General features: G+C 28.2%; 1 protein-coding gene across 2 annotated transcripts in view; it reads right to left on the bottom strand.

The window, feature by feature from the left end:
* The window catches only part of LOC129910160 (uncharacterized), a 165,694-nt gene that overhangs the window by 111,423 nt on the left and 35,821 nt on the right, over positions 1-18,450 (bottom strand). For both annotated transcript variants that reach the window (XM_055987432.1, XM_055987433.1), the window contains exon 2: positions 11,411-11,484. The gene's annotated coding sequence lies outside the window, so the exon portion shown is untranslated. The remainder of the gene's footprint in view (positions 1-11,410; positions 11,485-18,450) is intronic.

Raw genomic sequence — 18,450 nt, 5'->3', positions numbered from 1 at the left:
TAAAAAGCATTTAGACTCAATTGATTCACACTCTATTAAATTTAAAGTCGCCATTTAAAAAGGGAAATTTTAAAATTTGTATGCGATTTGACAGATTTATAATTTTTAATGAAGATATTAAATATAATGAAGAGTGAATAAATTGAGCCTCATGCAATTTTAATATAAATCATAACTAAAAATTTGGAATTGATAATTTTAAGATTTAAAAAAAAATTTGGAAATTTTAAAAAATCAAATTTTCGAAAACATTGATTTTTTGACGTGATAACGTCTTATAAATCGATGAACCATGGCAGCCACCACAAAAAAGTGACGCTATTTTCTCCCGTTCCACTCTCGTACTTTTGCAGTGCGGCCAAAAATTTCAATTAAAAATTAAAAATAAACTATTAGAGATACAAAAATCTCCTATAGCTTATTTGAAACATAATAACCTAAAGCTTAGTACAAATGAAGGATTTTTAAAAATTCCGTCATTTAATAGGGTAAACAGGGATAAAACGGAAAGATGAAATTTGCGCTGAAATCTAAACGCGTGGTTGTAGAGAGTTGATTCTTTTTGCTATAGATAGAGGAGACTGATTTATGGATAACTGCATTTAAAAAAAAAATTCTGGAACTCCGCTATAACGTTTTGTTTGAACGTTGATCAGGTGTTGTGGGTATGACAAAATGTTGATTATGGGTAGAGGAAATTTTTTTTGACAATTCTAAAGATGCCAGGTGAAAGATGAAGGAAAAAAATTAAGGGTCTAATACGGATTTTTTTCCAACACTCTGCGTTTTGAAATATGAATTTTTGAAAAATACCTACTTTTTTAGGGGTATTTTTGGATAGTTTTTGATTTTTAGCTTTATTTTGGAGCGATCAAAAAATCTCAAGTTATATAGGACATGTAGGGGTGATCAATGCACATAAATACATAAGCAAAAAATCGTTAAAAGAGTTTTGACTGAATACGGAGAAAAATAAATTTTTAAAAAACAGGTTTTTTGGCCGTTTTTAACCCATTTTCACCGTTTTTTATTTTTATCTTTTTTTCTTTAATAGATAGAGGAATATTATATATGGAGTAATGATAGATCATGACCACGACTATATGTGTGCGATCATTTTCGTAAACACAATTTTGAGATAACGGTAAAATAAAATTTTAGAATTCAACAGGTTATAACTTTTTACCAAAAGCAGATAGAAATTTGATTAAACATTTATGAGCATTCTGATACAACTACCTTTCATTTGGTATATCACACATAACGCTAGACTAACTACAAGCCACACAATGTTAAATCAAGAAACTTGCGAAAAACCTCAAATCACAAGTGGAGATCTGTTGCGCCATGAACAGCCACCTGTGTGGGAAGTACCGTAATCTCAGTCCGGAAATTCCACATGGTTGACTTTAAAAAATTATAACTTCTCTTGTAGGCATCTTTGAAATGAGATTGATACGTCATTTGAAGGTGAAACAATAAGCTTTCACATGGTATAAAATTTTTTATAGGTTTTTAGAGAAAAAACTCATTTAATAGCATGAGAACATAAAAATAAATGTTTTTTTTTGCTTTTTTTGATGAAATTTCATCGAGTTTAAAAAATTCTAGCTCTTTTTGTAGATGTCTCATAGACTTGATCGATATATATATTTTTAGCTAAGACAAAAAAGATTTTAGATGGTGTAAAAATTTGTAAAGATTGTTGAAAAAAAAATGGATTTAATACATAGCGTGATAAATTTACATGTTTTTTTTTTGCTTTTTTTAATGAAATTTGATCGAGTTCAAAAAATTCTAGCTCTCTTTGTAGATGTCTAATAGGCATGATCTATATTTCAGGTGTTATAAAATTTATTATAGGTTGTTGTATCAAAAAAATGAGTTTTTGTGTGAAGTGATTTTTTCACTTTTTTCATAAGAAATTATTGTTTTCAATAAATTATTTTAATACTTTTTGCTCATTGTAAAAATTTAAAAATGGTTTTATTATTTAGAAGAAATATTTGGCTTTAATGGTATAATTTTTTTGTGAGCTTTTAAAATAAAAAAATTAATATAATGAGAAAAGAAAAAAGGTATTTTTTTTTAGCTTTTTCTTGTAAATTATGATTGTTTGAAATAAATAAACGCTTCAAATGGCTCATTTTAAAAGCACACAACCTGTTTTCCTACGACGTTATCACGAAAAATCATCGTCCGTAAACCAGCTTTACAGACAAAATATTTTTTTTTGAAATTTTAGTTTTAGATGTTACGAAGTAATTTCTACAAAATGGCATGAAAATTTTATTTTTTGTTCAAACGGCTTTAACGATTTTGAATTTAAAATTTAAAATAGAGCTAAGGTTCAGCTTCGTTAAGCCAGAACTGTGACCGCAAAAATTTTGAACCAAACTGGTCCAATTCATTTGTCTCTGTTTGTCCTAATGTTCCCTCATAACTTCTATACTTCTTATTTTAATTTCAAAAATAAAACATTATTTGCAGTATTTCGCTAGTTTGCTGGTTATAAACTACCTACCTACGTATGTATGTAAAATTAACAAATGTAAAATTAAACATACTTTGTCAAATAATAACTTTTAAATAACTTAAACAACTAAAAAAATCAAGTAAAACCTAAAACTTGCACTGTTTATAATGTTTGATTCTAAAGGTCAACGTGTTGGAAAACATTGAATAACCTATAACTAGCGGACAAGCAAGTTGCTTCTAACCATACCTCATTTGTCAAATTATAGTAAATAGTTTAGTAGTTTTAGGGGAACATATATGCTCACATACATAAAAACCGGTTAAATATACTATTTTCCTTTTCAATACGGCGGCGTACCGTAATCTTAAAAAAAAAAAAAAAAAAAAAATGGACCTGTCTACAATAAATTTTTAATGGTAATTATTTTATTATTTAAGAAAGACTCAAAGCTATTATCCTTATCATTTGTTTTGCAAAATTGTTATACCCTTTCATTCATCTCTCAAAAGAACAAGATAATGTAATTAAAAACTTTCACTTAAATAATAAAAGAAAGAAAATTCCTCCGAAAATAAATCTACTTAATGAATAATTTAAAATTCATTTTGTTGTTGTTGTTGGTTGAGCATCGACAATGTCCAGCCGCCGAATAGACAGACAAAAATCTTTTTTTAAATTGTTTGGCAAAATTAATTTTCCACAACCAACGCGACACAAACAAACAAAATTAATAGGATTCAATTAATTTAACTTGTCTTCTTTTTTTTTTTGTTTGTTTGAATGGAAGGAAGTCCGGATGAGAGATGGTTTGCTGTAGTTGAAAATTGAGAAGACTTCCAAACTGTAAAAGGAAATGATGGAAAATGGAGAAGAGGTGATGGCGGTATACTTTTCGCGAGTACCGTGCTCGGGCGCCAATTGACTGGTTAAGTTTTTAAATGGAATAATAAAATTAGCCAAAAAGTTACAAAAATTTTACTTTGCACGACGATGAAGTTAGCTTAGCATTGGAACACGAGAATTGTTATATAGTCTCTATATAGTGTATAGAGAGGGTTTGAGTTTTGGTAAAGTGGTTTTGTTTGGCTTGGATAAATGGGTAAAGTCCTTAAGATGAATGGATATTTATTTGAATTCATTTGATTGGATTTTCGTGGTTAATTGGGGAAGTAAAGGCATTTTAAGTTGTATATAGATTGTATATATAGACAGATGGCCTGGAGAGTATATCTCTACCACTTAATGGATTTTAATTAATGAGATTTTTTGAAAATTAAAAATTTATTGATTTAATGGATTGATGTTAAAATGAATATTAAAGAAAATATCTCAAGAATTTTAATTAAATAGATTTAATTAAATGAAAAATTGTTTGAATAATGACTCAAAGACCTAGAAAAATCTTTAGTTTCAAACTCTTTTTGCCAGAAATAAATCATACTAAAACATTACCTTAAAGGCTTTTTTTTACTTTGCACTTAAATTAAATTACAAGAGTTGCCCTATAAATCATGACACATTTGAAATAAATTCAATTTATTTTAATTTTTTTTAATCGACCTTAATGCACCGCATAAATAAAAAATCCAATAACTCATTCACATTTACGAGTGATTTTTAATCCAATATCTTTGAGCGGAAATGAAATTGATTGCAGAAAATCAACACAAATAAAAAAAAGAAAAAAAAAAAACACAAAATACGTGCTCTCTGGGAAAGAAAACAAAGTACGAGTCGTTTGGTAAGGTACACACACTTTTATCAGTTTCAATGAAAAATACAAAAAATAGCGACAAAGTAAAATCGATAAAGTGTATAGTGCGTTTTACCCTTAGAGTATTGTTTTTTTTTTGTCATTTTTTTTTTATTAAAAACTTGCTCATAGAGGCATGGCACTATGATATCTTTTATCGTTTTTATTTGGTACCGACTTTAATCATATCGTATCACACCTTTCTTTACCGAGACTTGAATTAATATCTTTTTTTTTGCTTGTGTCTGTTTGGTTGAGTTAAAGAGAATCCACCTATGTTTTTTGAGTTTATTCTATTTTAAGCTCACAATACTTTATACACATTGCATTTTGTTATGAGTGTAAAATTGATTTTAACAGGTGTTCTGTTAGATATATATGATAATGATAAGTTTCATACGAATTCAATAAGTTAGCGGTAAAAAAGTCAGGGCTGTCCAACCTTTTTTTTTATTGGGAATAAAATAGTAACCTTTTTTAACCGTATTTAAGTAACGGTAATACCAAAAGAAGGTTTATGTGTTTTACCCATATGTACACCGAAAACAAAAACCAATATCAATTTAACATTTTTTAAATATCAGCCAAAAATGCTCTATAAAATGTGTTTTATGATATTTAAAATGTTAAAACAACATTTTTATTATCAGGATGATATTTAAATGGCACATTTTGGAATTTTTTTTTTTTTTGATATTTTATTATCATTTTTTCATATAAATTTCTCATTCCAAATTATTGAAAAATATTAAATAAAAAATTCTTAATGTGTACTAATTTAAAGGCGCTTTGTGTTTTTTCGAAGTGAAATGTATGATTTACTGAGAAAATTTGATCGGCACTAAGATTTTACTTCACATAGTTTGGGAGAAAATAACAAAACAATTATATCACCTATAATAGAAAAAATAATATCACCATTATTTTGTAAGAATATTCCCTTTCAGTAATGTTTTGAAAAAAGACAGAAAATTCTTAAAATAATAAAAATAATAAAAATGAAAAGGAAAGAAATAGGTTTCATTATAATAAACTAAAACGTAAAATCCAGTCAACATTGATATTTTAATTGTCAAAGTGAAAAAATGTCAAAATGATATTTTAACTGTCAAAGTGAGATTTTCACTGTCCCACCTGAAATTAAAAAATGTCAAAATGATATGATAAAATATGAAAATTGATATTTTAATTGTTGGACGACTTTTGTCACTGAAAAATGTTAATTTGATAGCTGTTATTATCTAATTTTTTTTTCGGTGTAAGTTTGTACGAATGTTCATAGGTGTCTTCTAAACTTCTAAAATACTTATCGTAATTTTGAAATTTTAAGTTTTTTGGTTAGTCAAAAATTTTCTTACCCATAAACTTACCAAAAAACTTAAAGGAATGCAAAAATTTTTTGCGATTTGCCATGAAACCCAAACGAACATAAGATTTGTTTTCATAGAGAATATTCACCAAACATGTTGAATTGATTTTAGGATTTCTCGGAGAAGAAAAGCGATATCGAAATGATTTAAACGGATTTTAAAAGAAGAAACTTAGTTCTTTAAGAAACCGCTACAAATGTAATTATAAAAAATTATCACGCAAGATGACATAACCTCAAAAACTGTTAAAAAAGGGTATTTTTGATTTTCTAACGGTAATATCTCAAAAACTTGATGTGATGGAATTTTTTTGACTTTGGATTCGAGTTCAGCATACGAAAAACCATTAGAAAAGTATACCCTGACTTCTATAAAAAAAACTTTTTGATTAGAGAAATCGAATTGGGCAGAAAAAATGAACGGACTTAGATTCGAATATCTGAAGATCTAAAAATGCCACTAATTTGATTGAAATGCCGTTTAAAAGAGGGATATTTTTTCTAAAAATAGAGCCATTATTTGAGTTTCTACCATTATTATTAACAGAGTTATTAATAAAAACGTGTGAAAAAGTACGTAAAAGTATGTTTTTTCATAACTTATTAAGCTCATAAAAAACGAATAGCTCGATAGAAAATTTTAAAAAAGCTTTTTTTTTACTATTTAGACCACAAGGAACATTTCTGCATCAAAACATATGGAGTGCAAGATACTTCGAGTAGTGTCGCTTTCAAACGACCCGTGCCGGTCGGACTTCGTTAAGCCTCGTCTGGTATTTACTTCCAATTTTGGAGTGTGTCAATCTTTTCCAAACAAAAATCGGGTAACAATATCAAATACAGGTCTTTATAAATGAAAGAATGTGTTTTATCAAGTTCTATTGATCGCATTGTCAAGATTGATGTTTGTAGGCCTAAAGTGTCTGTATTTAGAATATGACATATTACGAATTTTGATTATTCATATGAGTTGGAGAACTAACTTTTTTGAACCCCTTGAAAACAATATAAAGCTTGAAAAAATCGTTTAAAAAAAAAAAATTATGAGTGGACCACGCTAACCATCTATGGTATGAAAATAGATGTTGGCCGATTTTAGACTTATCCGATATAGGTACCTAAAAAATTTCATAAAAATCATTTCAATAAAATATAGAAATTTTTTTGGTTGGGCCACCCTAACCATTTTATCATATGAAAATTCATCTTGGTGGAATCTCAGACTTCCCAAAATACACAAAAAATCTTTAAAAGATCGTTTCAAGAAGATATAAAAAAAATTTGGCTGGACCACCCTAACAATTTAGAGGTCTGAAAAATCAGTCCAGCCGTTTCGGAGGAGTTTGGTAACAAACACAGACATGAGATTTTTATATACCTATTAGATTTAAATTTCTTATAAACATAAATCAAAAGTATTCTTTTATGATTTTTTAAAAACCTTAAATATTTTAAACAAAATTTGACATAAGAGTAAGTACGTGCGGCTTCGTCCTGCATTTTTTGTTTGTATTGTGCTCGGTACAGAGACTATTAAAATACTTTACTACGAAATTTTAACCCCAAAATAAGATTAACAAAAAATAAGTTTAAAAATTTAAACCACTAAGTAGGCCACTTTTAGTAACAAAAATATATAACTGATGCTATTAATTAAAAACAAAACCAACATGTTTATTTATAGTAATTCTGAGCTTTCTGCAGGTAAGCTCGTTGTAGATAGTGCAACATATTTTGGGCTTCGATCGGAGCGGATCACTGTGGTGTATGCGTAACCAATATAAAATATAAGGCGTTCAGAATAATAATGGGTCAAATCCAATTCTCTATAGGTTGGATGTTTTAAGGTCCTAAAAATACTTTACTTTCACAGAGGCAGACATGGTTTTTTTTTCTCAAGGCAATGCCAACTAACGTTCTAGACAGATTTCAGGTGTTAGCATGTTAGACATGTGATCTCCTTTTTTTTGCAACTTTGAAAATTAACTGTCAATTAATGCACCTGTAGGCATCGATTTTATGCTTTTCTAACTTAAAAAATACCCGAAAAAAATAAATTCATCCATTAGAAAATCTTTCAAAAATTAATGACGCTGGCTCCCGGGCTATCACGTTCTTGATAAGATTTCATTATTTATAAAGAATTTATTCTTAAATCAATTGTTATGACCCTCAATTTTATATTAAACCCAAGGCAGCAGCCGTATCGTCTTCAGTTTTACTCAACTAAGAATATTTTTGTAAAAAAAAAAAAAAGCATTAATCCAACTTTATGTCTACACTTTAGAAAATAGAAACTGCTTTATTTTTGACTCAAGAAAAAAATCAGCTTCTGATAAATGTATCATTAAAAATACCATTAATTTAGAGATTATCTCTAAAAATTAAAAAAAAAAAAAACGTAAAAAAAAAATCATCGAAAAGTAGGTAGGTATATAAACCAAAATTGTTTCCTTATCCTGATTATAACCACAGCATGGATACATGGTGTTTAAGGTAAATAATTATGTTGTTAAATATTCTTTCATCATAACTAAGATAAAAATGAATCTTTTTTTTTTTTTTTTTTGTTAGGTTAAAAGGTGTTGTAGACTATAGAAGTGGGTGATCATAATAAGAACTTGCACATTAGCATAATTTTATCTTTTTTTTTTTTTTGGTTTGGTTTCTTTGGTTTTTAGTTACTATTGTGTATGATTTTCAAAAGATAAAAAAGTTATAATCTGAACAAAAGGTAACAGATACTTTTCAAAGGTACTTGCTAATGGTTGAAGTCTAGTTTTTATTTGTATAGGTACTCTTTCAGTATTGACGCATTTAAGTAGGCGACAACCGACAACGACGGCCTTGAAGGTAGACTAATTTGTAATGGCTTGTTTTATATTACTCAGTGCTTTAAAAAAGTACCCTTTAAGTGACCATGATGATCATATAAATAGGATTTGTGTCTCATGTGTAGCAGAGATAAATTAAAACTCTTAAAATCAGAGTGCCACAAACATTAAACATGAGTTAATGTTGAAAGGGTAAACGATTACTTAATAAACGTTTCTAAAGTTTTTTTTTTTTTTTAATTAAATAATGCTAACGTTTTATGAGGAGTATTTATGTAGGTTAGTAGACTCATATTAATTAGTATGTTGATTATAATTACTAGCTTCCTATCTACTATCATTAAATAATATATTTTTTTTAAAGTTCACCGACAGTCTAATTGACTGTTTTAGAAAATAAGAAAACAAAAATTTTTATGGGAGTGTTAATTAGCGAGAGAAATTTAAATATTTTTGAGGTTTTAAAAAAAAAATTCTTACTGAATTATAAATACTTTCTTTTAAATGAAAATCCACAAGAAAAATTTTGTTCGAGAAATAAAAAAAACATAAATTTGAATTTAAAATTACAAAATTGGGTTTTTGGTAGGTTCCGAGCACAAAATGAAATCGTGGCGCACAGTGGGGCAGCCCCATATAGTGTGGTGATATAAAGGTTATTTTTTAAACTAAAGCTATGCGAAAAAAGATCACGAGTTCTAAACTTAACAGTAAAATTGATAAAATGAGCATATTTGTTTTGTTCAAAGTCTTTGATTTATGTTTATTCATGCGGTTGAAGTTGAGAGTTTTAGAGCAAAAATTCAGTTTTTAATAAGTAATAAAAAAGGTGTTCTTTTGTTTTTTTTTGTTTAAACTCAATATTATTTGAGAAAAAATAAAATACAAATTTCTCGCATAGATAAAAGTATGTAAATTACTATTCTTCTGCAAAAAGAAAATTAAAAAAAATTTCTTATATTTAAAAATTGAATGAGAAAATAATGAATTGTGATGAAACGCATCTTAAAGTTTTTTCTCCAAATCTTCTGTTTAGGCAAATATTTAGCAAGTCTAAAAATAGAGAAAGCATGATATGCAATTTCTCTATAAGCCCATATAAAAACTTTTGCTAAATATTTGCATAAAATATTTTTAATGAAATTTTGAACTTCAAAAAACGGTTATTTTAAAGAAAGTGCTTTTTTTTTTTTAATAAATTACAAAATCATTCTTTTTTGACAATCATGCATTAATTACTTATAAACAATGTTTTTTTCTTTTTAAAAGATGTTTTTTTTATTTTACTAGGTATAAGAAGTTTCGTGAAACAGGGTAATTTGTTATATAAAGTTAGTGCTTTTGTTTTTTACTTTTTTTTTTATTAAAATATTTTTTAATTTAATTTATTATTAATTTTTTTCCAATTAAAATTGATGGCGGATATAAGGTTTTTTAAAAAAAGTCCCACCTTACGAAGCAAATTTGAAAAAAAAAAATAACTTGAACATCAAATTTGACAATTTTTTTCACTTTGAAATTATATTTCACAAAAAGTATTCGCGAAAACTACTTTAATCAAAAGAAATTTGAAAGAATGGAAAATAAGCTCTCAAAAAAGCTATTGCACAGTATCCTTTGTCTTTTTCTTGATTTTATGTATTTTTTTTTTTTATTTAAGCCTGGTACGCAGCTCGCGCTAAATTTTAGCTGAGATAAAATTCCCATACAAGTTATCGATAACTTGTATGGGATCCATTTTATCTCGGCTAAAAATTTTCGATAATTTGTATGGGAGCTAAAATTTAGCGCGAGCAGCGTACCAGGCTTTAAGGTCAAATTTTCGAAAATTGTCCCTCCCACCGGAACGAATGGTGATACAGCCCCCTTCCCATACAATTTTTTTCTTAGGTTAAACTGAAGAACTATTTCTTAAAATAAAGTTCACTTTTTAAACAAAAAAAATATAATTCAAAATTATAGGTTTTTTCAAATGTGTTAAGATTTTGTCCCCTTATACTTAATTTCCTGGAGAAAAATAAAAATTTTAATGGAAAAAAGTGCATAAAAATAATTAATATCACAAATCGACCTTTTCTGCGCGGCGATTAAATATCAAAATGGCGAATGATATAAATTCTGTACTGAGTCAACTTGACTCAATTGTGGCAACGTTGAATGAAAAAATACGTATGACAACATAAAAATAAAAATTTCTAAAATGGGGAAAAAATTTCAATTAGGTACCTACTCAAAAAATTTTTCTATGCAAACACATAAATAATGCTTTAACACATAAATCTAAACCAAAATTAAAAAAAAAAATGAGTTTTTGTATTAAAAAATTTTTTTTTCTTTGAAAAATCAATCTTTCCAAAACGGGATATTTAATTTGTTTAAATTTTGGTTTATGCTTTTCATTACTGGTAACAAAGTGGCATAGTATATAACTTTATTTTAAAAACTTAATTTAAAAAAAAAATATTTATAAAAAATTCTTAATTATAGGTAATACTAAAAAAGGGTTTTGAAAAATTTTTTTTTTACAATTTAAGATATGGCAAACCTTATGATATTCTATGACATCATATTTGTCTTTAATTTATTATATAGGAGAATGCACCTTAGTAATTCAAGCGTTCAAAACAATAAATAGGGGATAATTTTGTACCTACTAAAATTTCCGCTACCCATGCATTTGACCCATAAATTTTATTCAAATTTTGATTTACAAAAAAAAAAAATGGTTTTCGCCATCTTTTAAACAATATTTACATTGTCAATTAAAATCTTACTCAATCTTTTAAGTAACATCAAAAGTACCTACATTTATCCAAAATGGTGAATGATAAAATATTGGGGAAATTTATTTCAATTTCAATGACTCAAAAAAAAAAAATGCATCAAATGGGGAAATTTATGCAATTATACGTGAATGGTGAGAGTTTCAAAATTAGAAATATGGTTGTAAAACTTAATGAATACTAGAAACTTACCTTTTTAATTTTTGTACATTAATAAAACAATATTAGTTTAATAGTGGTGTGATCGATGGTAATTTTGAAAATGTCTGCAAAATAAAAGGAAAATTCATTAATAAATTATTGTAAATTCATTCATTTTCCATTATTTATTAAACTGTTTCTTAATATGTATAACATATACATACATAAAACTAAATAATAGAAAAAAAAACTCTAATTTTAAAATTCATTATTTAAGATACAGCTCTTTGAAAATCTCAAAAATAACACAAAACAACCCATTTAAAGAATTACAAGCATGTCAAACTCAAAACAAGTTTCTTTCATATCACAAATGTCACGAACAAACTTGTAAACACAAGAAACTTCAACTCCACAACTCTACTCATCAATCTTTCAAACTATACCCGTCACCAAAGAATAATTTACCCACTAAAAAAAAAAAACTTCAAACCACATCAGTGACCTACAATTCAAATGTGTTTACAAGATAAAATATAAATACAACTGGTCCCAAAGTCCCAGCTTGAGGTACACCGCTTGTATGGAAAAATAATTATAGTGCACAATCCCCAAGGTAAAGCCCAATTAAAGTCATAAACTATATGTCAAATACCTGCAACTTTTACTTATACAATCCCTGAATCAACATTCTTTGCCAGCTGTTTTTAAATAATTCCGCCAAAAATAAGACGCAAAAAAAGGAACGATTTAATTCGTTAAAATGAATATTTTCAACTCATTTCCACGCACCTCTTTTTTTTTTTTGTTTAATTTTTTGGTTTTGAATAAAATTTTATTGAAATAGCTCCACAAAGTCTCGCCGAGTCGTAATTTTGCGCATAGATTTGCAACATGTATATATAGATGTATATAATCTTAACTAAGTGTATATTAATTCAATTCAACAAAACTATGGGTAACCAAAAACCCGAAGTTTCACCTCAATCCTCCTCCAGAGGAGAGCTCAGCACACTGTGGTGGTTTTGCACTTTTAATGAAGCTGCTGTTAAAAAAAAAAAAAAATAAAAGACCATGCGGCTTTTATTGCTGCAAGCACACACGCGAGAAGTAGCAACATAATAAATCCAGTTGAGCGACAAATCTCTTTCAAGACAAGCACCATTCAAGTTCGCGTAGCATATTCAATGCAATATCTCTTCGCATTTTGTAGCTAAAGTAAGGTAAGGTAGAGGCACAATTCCAGCTTCACAATTCTCTGCCAGGAGTAGATATGGTAGCCTTAAGGCTAAAGCATGTTTACCAGGTGCGATATTTCACAAAATGTTAAATGAAAAACGAAAAGGAATGGAAAATGAATATCTAGTATGTCTACTGTCTATGTGCGGGGACGAACCATAATCGTCGTCGGTTGGTTGGTCGTGCGTCGTTAGTGTTCCCGAGAACATTTGTTGTTTTTGTTGTTTATTAAAGAAAGAAAGACCTTTTAAGGGAATGGGTTTGCAGTCTCGCTTTGACGAATCTAGAATATAAACTAGATTAAAGTTTGAGTTCAAAGCCAAAGGGAAGGCGAATCATACTTAGGCTGCCAAAATAAACCAACCTAGAGCTATTTTAGAATGGATTCGAAGGTATTTGGTGAATTTTACCGTTTTACAAACCATGAGGTTTGAGAAATCTTTTCATGAAACAAGTTAAGAAGCAAAAAGGTGCTTAAACTTTCATCGAAAATTCAGGAGAAAATAATATATTTGAATTTGTTGCCAGCAACATTTACTGTAATTGATAATATCCTAAAATATTTGATCTAGTAATATGTTGCAGGTAGTTTTTGCACCTTAGATAAATATCTGCTGTTTGTTGCTCATAATGAATGGGTACGAAATGTATAAATATACTGGTGTCAAAGGCATTATGTAAGCAAATTTTATATTAATTAAAAAAAAAAAAAAATGGAAAAGAACATTCTCTTTCTTGTCAACAATTTTATGTTGCTTATAATTTCTGTAATCCACATAATCCTATTCGTTACCGATGATAATCCAACGGTAATGTAATATTTTCTTGTTGACAAGAAAAAAGTCTGCATAAAAAAGTTGCTTAAATGAATATATTTTTTCTATGATTGAATCATATATTCAATATTGCAGCAACATGTTGCCAGCATTGCTCATATAATGTTTCTGAACTAGACCCTATTTCAAAGTGTGCATAAAAATCTGATTTCAATTTTATTCTGTAGAAAATTGAAATTATTTTCCAGCAACATGTTGCTAGTAGCGTATTAATACGAATAAAGTACGGATTTGTTGCAATAATATTATTATAAAATCTCCCTGTTGAAATTATATACAAAAAAAAACTTCACTGAAATTTGGGCAGCAACATGTTGCTAGCACATATTACCGAAGTCTACACAATATCAAAATTCAAAATGCAGAGAGAAAAGTTCCAAAAAAAACTTCCAGAACTCAAAAACATATAGGATAGGAAAATAGGATTTTAAATTTCTTCACCCCGAATCACTAGAAAACTCACCCCAAATCACTAAAAAGCCCAAAAATCTCAAAAAAAAGATAACATCGAAAACCCATGACCTTGAAGACTCAAAATCCAGAAAAAAAAATAAAACAAAATATGTATGTTAAACAAATCACAATTTATTTACAGTTATTTTTCTTTTATATTATTTTCCTCAGAACATCAGATTTGAAAAAATCCAAAATCTAGTTATCCCAGAATCTCAAAAATTTGGTAAATTTGACAGAAAAAAAATAATGAAATCCCAAAATTTTCCAAAAACTCACAAAATTTTAAATCAATAAATTTCAAATTAGAAAACGTATATTAAAAGTTTAAAAATCAAAACAAAAAGTTGAAAATACTCAAACACCGAAAACTCAAAATTCCAAAACAAAAAACTAATAAAAACCCTATAATTTCGAAAACCTTTAAATTTTAAAAGAATAAGCAACAATAAAAATTCAAAATTCAATGCGTTTTCGAAAACCAAAAATCCGGAAGACTAAAAACTTGGAGAGACTATAATTTATCAGAATATTTTATAGTAAATATATAGAAGTAAAAACCCAGAATACATAATAAAATGCAGAAAACTTACAATCCATAAAACCGAAATGATAAACTAAAACCTGAAAAATTCACAATTAAAAAGTCCAAAACATTGAATTATTTCAAAAATTAAAAAAAAAATCCGACAGAAGCAAAATTATAAAAACCTAATTCAAAATTCAGAATACTGGAAAGTCAAAATGCAGAAGCCTTGAAAATTAAAAAAAAATCAAAAATTCGAAATGTAAAATTGTAAAAAAATCCGGAAAATACAAAAATTTAGAACTTTTTTTTTTCAACATTTTAAGTTTTCAGATTTTGAGCTTTTAGTAATTCAAGTTTTTCATTACCTACTTATCATAATATTGGATTTTGGCTTTGCAGAGCCACAAAGTTAGGAATTTCAGAATTAAAAATTTTTGTGCTTTTTTTTAGTTTTGGATTTTGGGGATTTTAAGTTTTTGAGTTTTCAGTGTTTTGGAATTCTTTGTTTCTGGACTTGGTACTTTTGAAATTCTCTATCTTAGATAGGTAAATCGTTTTTCTACTTAAAAAACCTTGTAGCCTTCGGAAGAACTAATGCCTACAAATGTTTTCATTGTGATTCTGATAGTTCAAAGCCACTGATGATGCAGTATTTTCCTGTGGAGTGCGATACGTCAAATGTATATTATTTTTGAGAAATAATCTTTCCTCAGAAAAAACTGACTTTTGGTGAATTTCTCCTATTTCTGACGTTTACCAACGCTATGCTCGCTCGTTTATTTATTTCTCTGTTACTGATGTGTTGGGTCTAGGAATTACGATGACGGTAATGACGTCTGAAACGTAACTCTAGAAGACCCTGGTGTTCTACACTATATAACTTTTCTCTTCCACAAAAGCATTTCTGTATGCTCGCACAATTGGTATATTGATGATGCCCTGCCAGACACAGTCATAGAATAAAGTATAAGAAACCAAAAAAAAAAAAAAAAAAAAAACTAGAAGCGGATTCCGGTCGACACTGATGGAACCACAGAGAACGCGAGATGGATGCCTAAAAGCATCGTTGTCGTCGTTGACGACGTTGAAGTCGTCGGTGCGTATACCGACCGAGTGCCTCGAGGGTTTCTCGCTTTTCTCCTCCAGATCTATGTTTGTTTACCTAGAAAAACACGCTATGATGTGGTGAGGTGGGAATGGGAAGTAAAGGATGGGGTATTTCTATTCTATGCTATATGCTATGCTATTGCTGATGAATGAGTACACATATATGAACGTATGAATGATATGAAGAAGTGGAGGTATAGACAATCTCTGGAGCCACATCATCTGTGCGCCACTTGAAAAGCAACGTAATCCGTTTTTCCAGAGATTCCATTCTCAAGTGGTTTGGTTTGCTCTGGTGCTGTTGCTTGCTATTGCTACTGCTGCAGTAGCATTCACAGAGAAACATTGGATATATTTTTCATAGAAGGAAATGGGATATTTCCAAGTTTTTTTTTTTATTTTTGTATTTCTAAAGTCGTTTTAATGTCATTTTAAGAAGAAAAAAAAATAATATTGAAAAAAAAATAGAACTTTTCTTGGCAAACGCATGTGGAGGTGTCGTCGTCGTCGTTGGGTGTTTTTATGTGACGTTATTATAGTTGTTTTTGTCATTTTAGAGCTAAAGTTCTATTAGTGCGTTGACCTTGTGTGTTTTGTGTTAAGTGTGGAAAATGTCATATTGAAGAGTGTCTTATAAACTCTCTAGAAATAGTTCATCCAAAAATTATTATTATATTCTATAGGTATAGAAAGTATCTTTCGTTGGAAATGTTTTCTTTATTTTTGGGGGAGAAAAGGTAGATATTTTAAGTGGAATTTTAATGCATAGGTTTCTATGGATGCGTTAAGATAATCAAAATTCTTAAAACTTTTAGATCAGTTTTCAGAATTTGAAAATGAAATAACTTTTTACATTACCTAAACGGAAATTGATTCAAATGGAAGTTTCTCAATGTCAAAAAGTGAATATCAAGTAAGATCGAAATGTACCAAACTTAAAAATGGATAAAAACTTCAGCACACTTTGGGTCTTTTGATAAAAAAAACAAAGGCTAGGTCGAAGAGGTTATTTAAGTTTAATACTCAAAAAAGTGAAAAGCTTTAGGTCAGATGAAAAACCCTCAAAATTTCGGAAAAAGATGATTCTATGATACGATTATATGTCTTCTAGTTTTTGAAAGAAAATTGAAAAATTATTTTATCAGATTTTTCTTTTTTCAAAATATTTTTTGTTTTTATTTGTTTTTATTTTTGAATTTACTCAAAAACTCAAAGACATTGAATCGTATAGCTTTCACTGTTCGATAAGGAATCAATAAAGCAGTTTTCTGTGTGAGTAATTTTTTTATTAAAATTCACAGTCTAGACAAAAATAATTAGACCAGGGTCGATAGTTTTTGAAACCAAAAAAAATCATAGTAGAATGAAACCCATTGGAAAAGGAGGTGAATATGATGAAAATTAAAGGAAAAATAAATTACGGGCGAGCCGAGTTCGGGAAGTGGGTGGGTTGAGTTTTTAATGGTAAAAAATGGTATATCTCGATTTCCGGCAAAACTACAAATCCTATCGAAAAAAGTTGTTTTGCAAAGTTGTAGGTAATAAAAAGATCTACAACTTTTGTATCAACAATTTTTTCACATAACCTCAAAATTTATGTGAAAAATTCAAAAAACCGAGTTTTTGGTTTTTTATTTTTATCTTTTTCAAAAACAAAAATTTTTCTACGAAATTTGGTGAAAACTTACCTTATTATGTCCCAAATACACTGTAATTTATTTGATTGAAAATATTAATTTGTTCACCTTATTTTGACTTAATACCAAAAAAACACCCTAATTTTCAATCGAAAATTCACGTGTCAAAATATCAGCTTTTTTCAAAAAGTCAGTGAGCATGACGTTCGTTAAAATGTCTTTTTTCTGATGGTGTAAAAAAAATTTTACATTAGTATACTATAGAACATGTTCTAGTAAAATTCAAAAAATGAAAAAAGCTTGAATTCGAAAAATTTTTTTTATCATTGTTTACAATTTTGGCCTATTTATTCAAATTTACACTTTAATTACTCAAAAAACGTAAGATTTCATGTAACATTGATTAATCTTACGTTTTTTGAGTAATTAAAGTGTAAATTTGAATAAATAGGCCAAAATTGTAAACAATGATAAAAAAAATTTTTCGAATTCAAGCTTTTTTCATTTTTTGAATTTTACTAGAACATGTTCTATAGTATACTAATGTAAAATTTTTTTTACACCATCAGAAAAAAGACATTTTAACGAACGTCATGCTCACTGACTTTTTGAAAAAAGCTGATATTTTGACACGTGAATTTTCGATTGAAAATTAGGGTGTTTTTTTGGTATTAAGTCAAAATAAGGTGAACAAATTAATATTTTCAATCAAATAAATTACAGTGTATTTGGGACATAATAAAGTAAGTTTTCACCAAATTTCGTAGAAAAATTTTTGTTTTTGAAAAAGATAAAAATAAAAAACCAAAAACTCGGTTTTTTGAATTTTTCACATAAATTTTGAGGTTATGTGAAAAAATTGTTGATAAAAAAGTTGTAGATCTTTTTATTACCTACAACTTTGCAAAACAACTTTTTTCGATAGGATTTGTAGTTTTGCCGGAAATCGAGATATACCATTTTTTACCATTAAAAACTCAACCCACCCACTTCCCGAACTCGTCTCGCCCGTAATTTATTTTTCCTTTCATTCTTATCATATTTCCCTCCTTTTCCAATGGGTTTCATCCTACTATGATTTTTTTGTACTTTTTAATGTTTTTGAAGGCATCGGCACTGGTCTTAATATAAAATGAGTTTTTTTAAATTTTTTTTTCACCTATTTTTAACTTTGAAATCGATTATTTCAAAAACTGTTGGTTATAATATATTGATTTAAAAATTAGAATTAAATGTAAAATTTTGCCTTTCGGAAATGGTATCATTTATGACTGTAAGTGTTGCCGTTGG

The sequence above is a fragment of the Episyrphus balteatus genome, chromosome 2 (genome assembly GCF_945859705.1).
Source record: "Episyrphus balteatus chromosome 2, idEpiBalt1.1, whole genome shotgun sequence".
NCBI classification, from domain to species: Eukaryota; Metazoa; Arthropoda; class Insecta; order Diptera; family Syrphidae; genus Episyrphus; species Episyrphus balteatus.
This window is presented reverse-complemented; position numbering and strand designations above follow the sequence as displayed.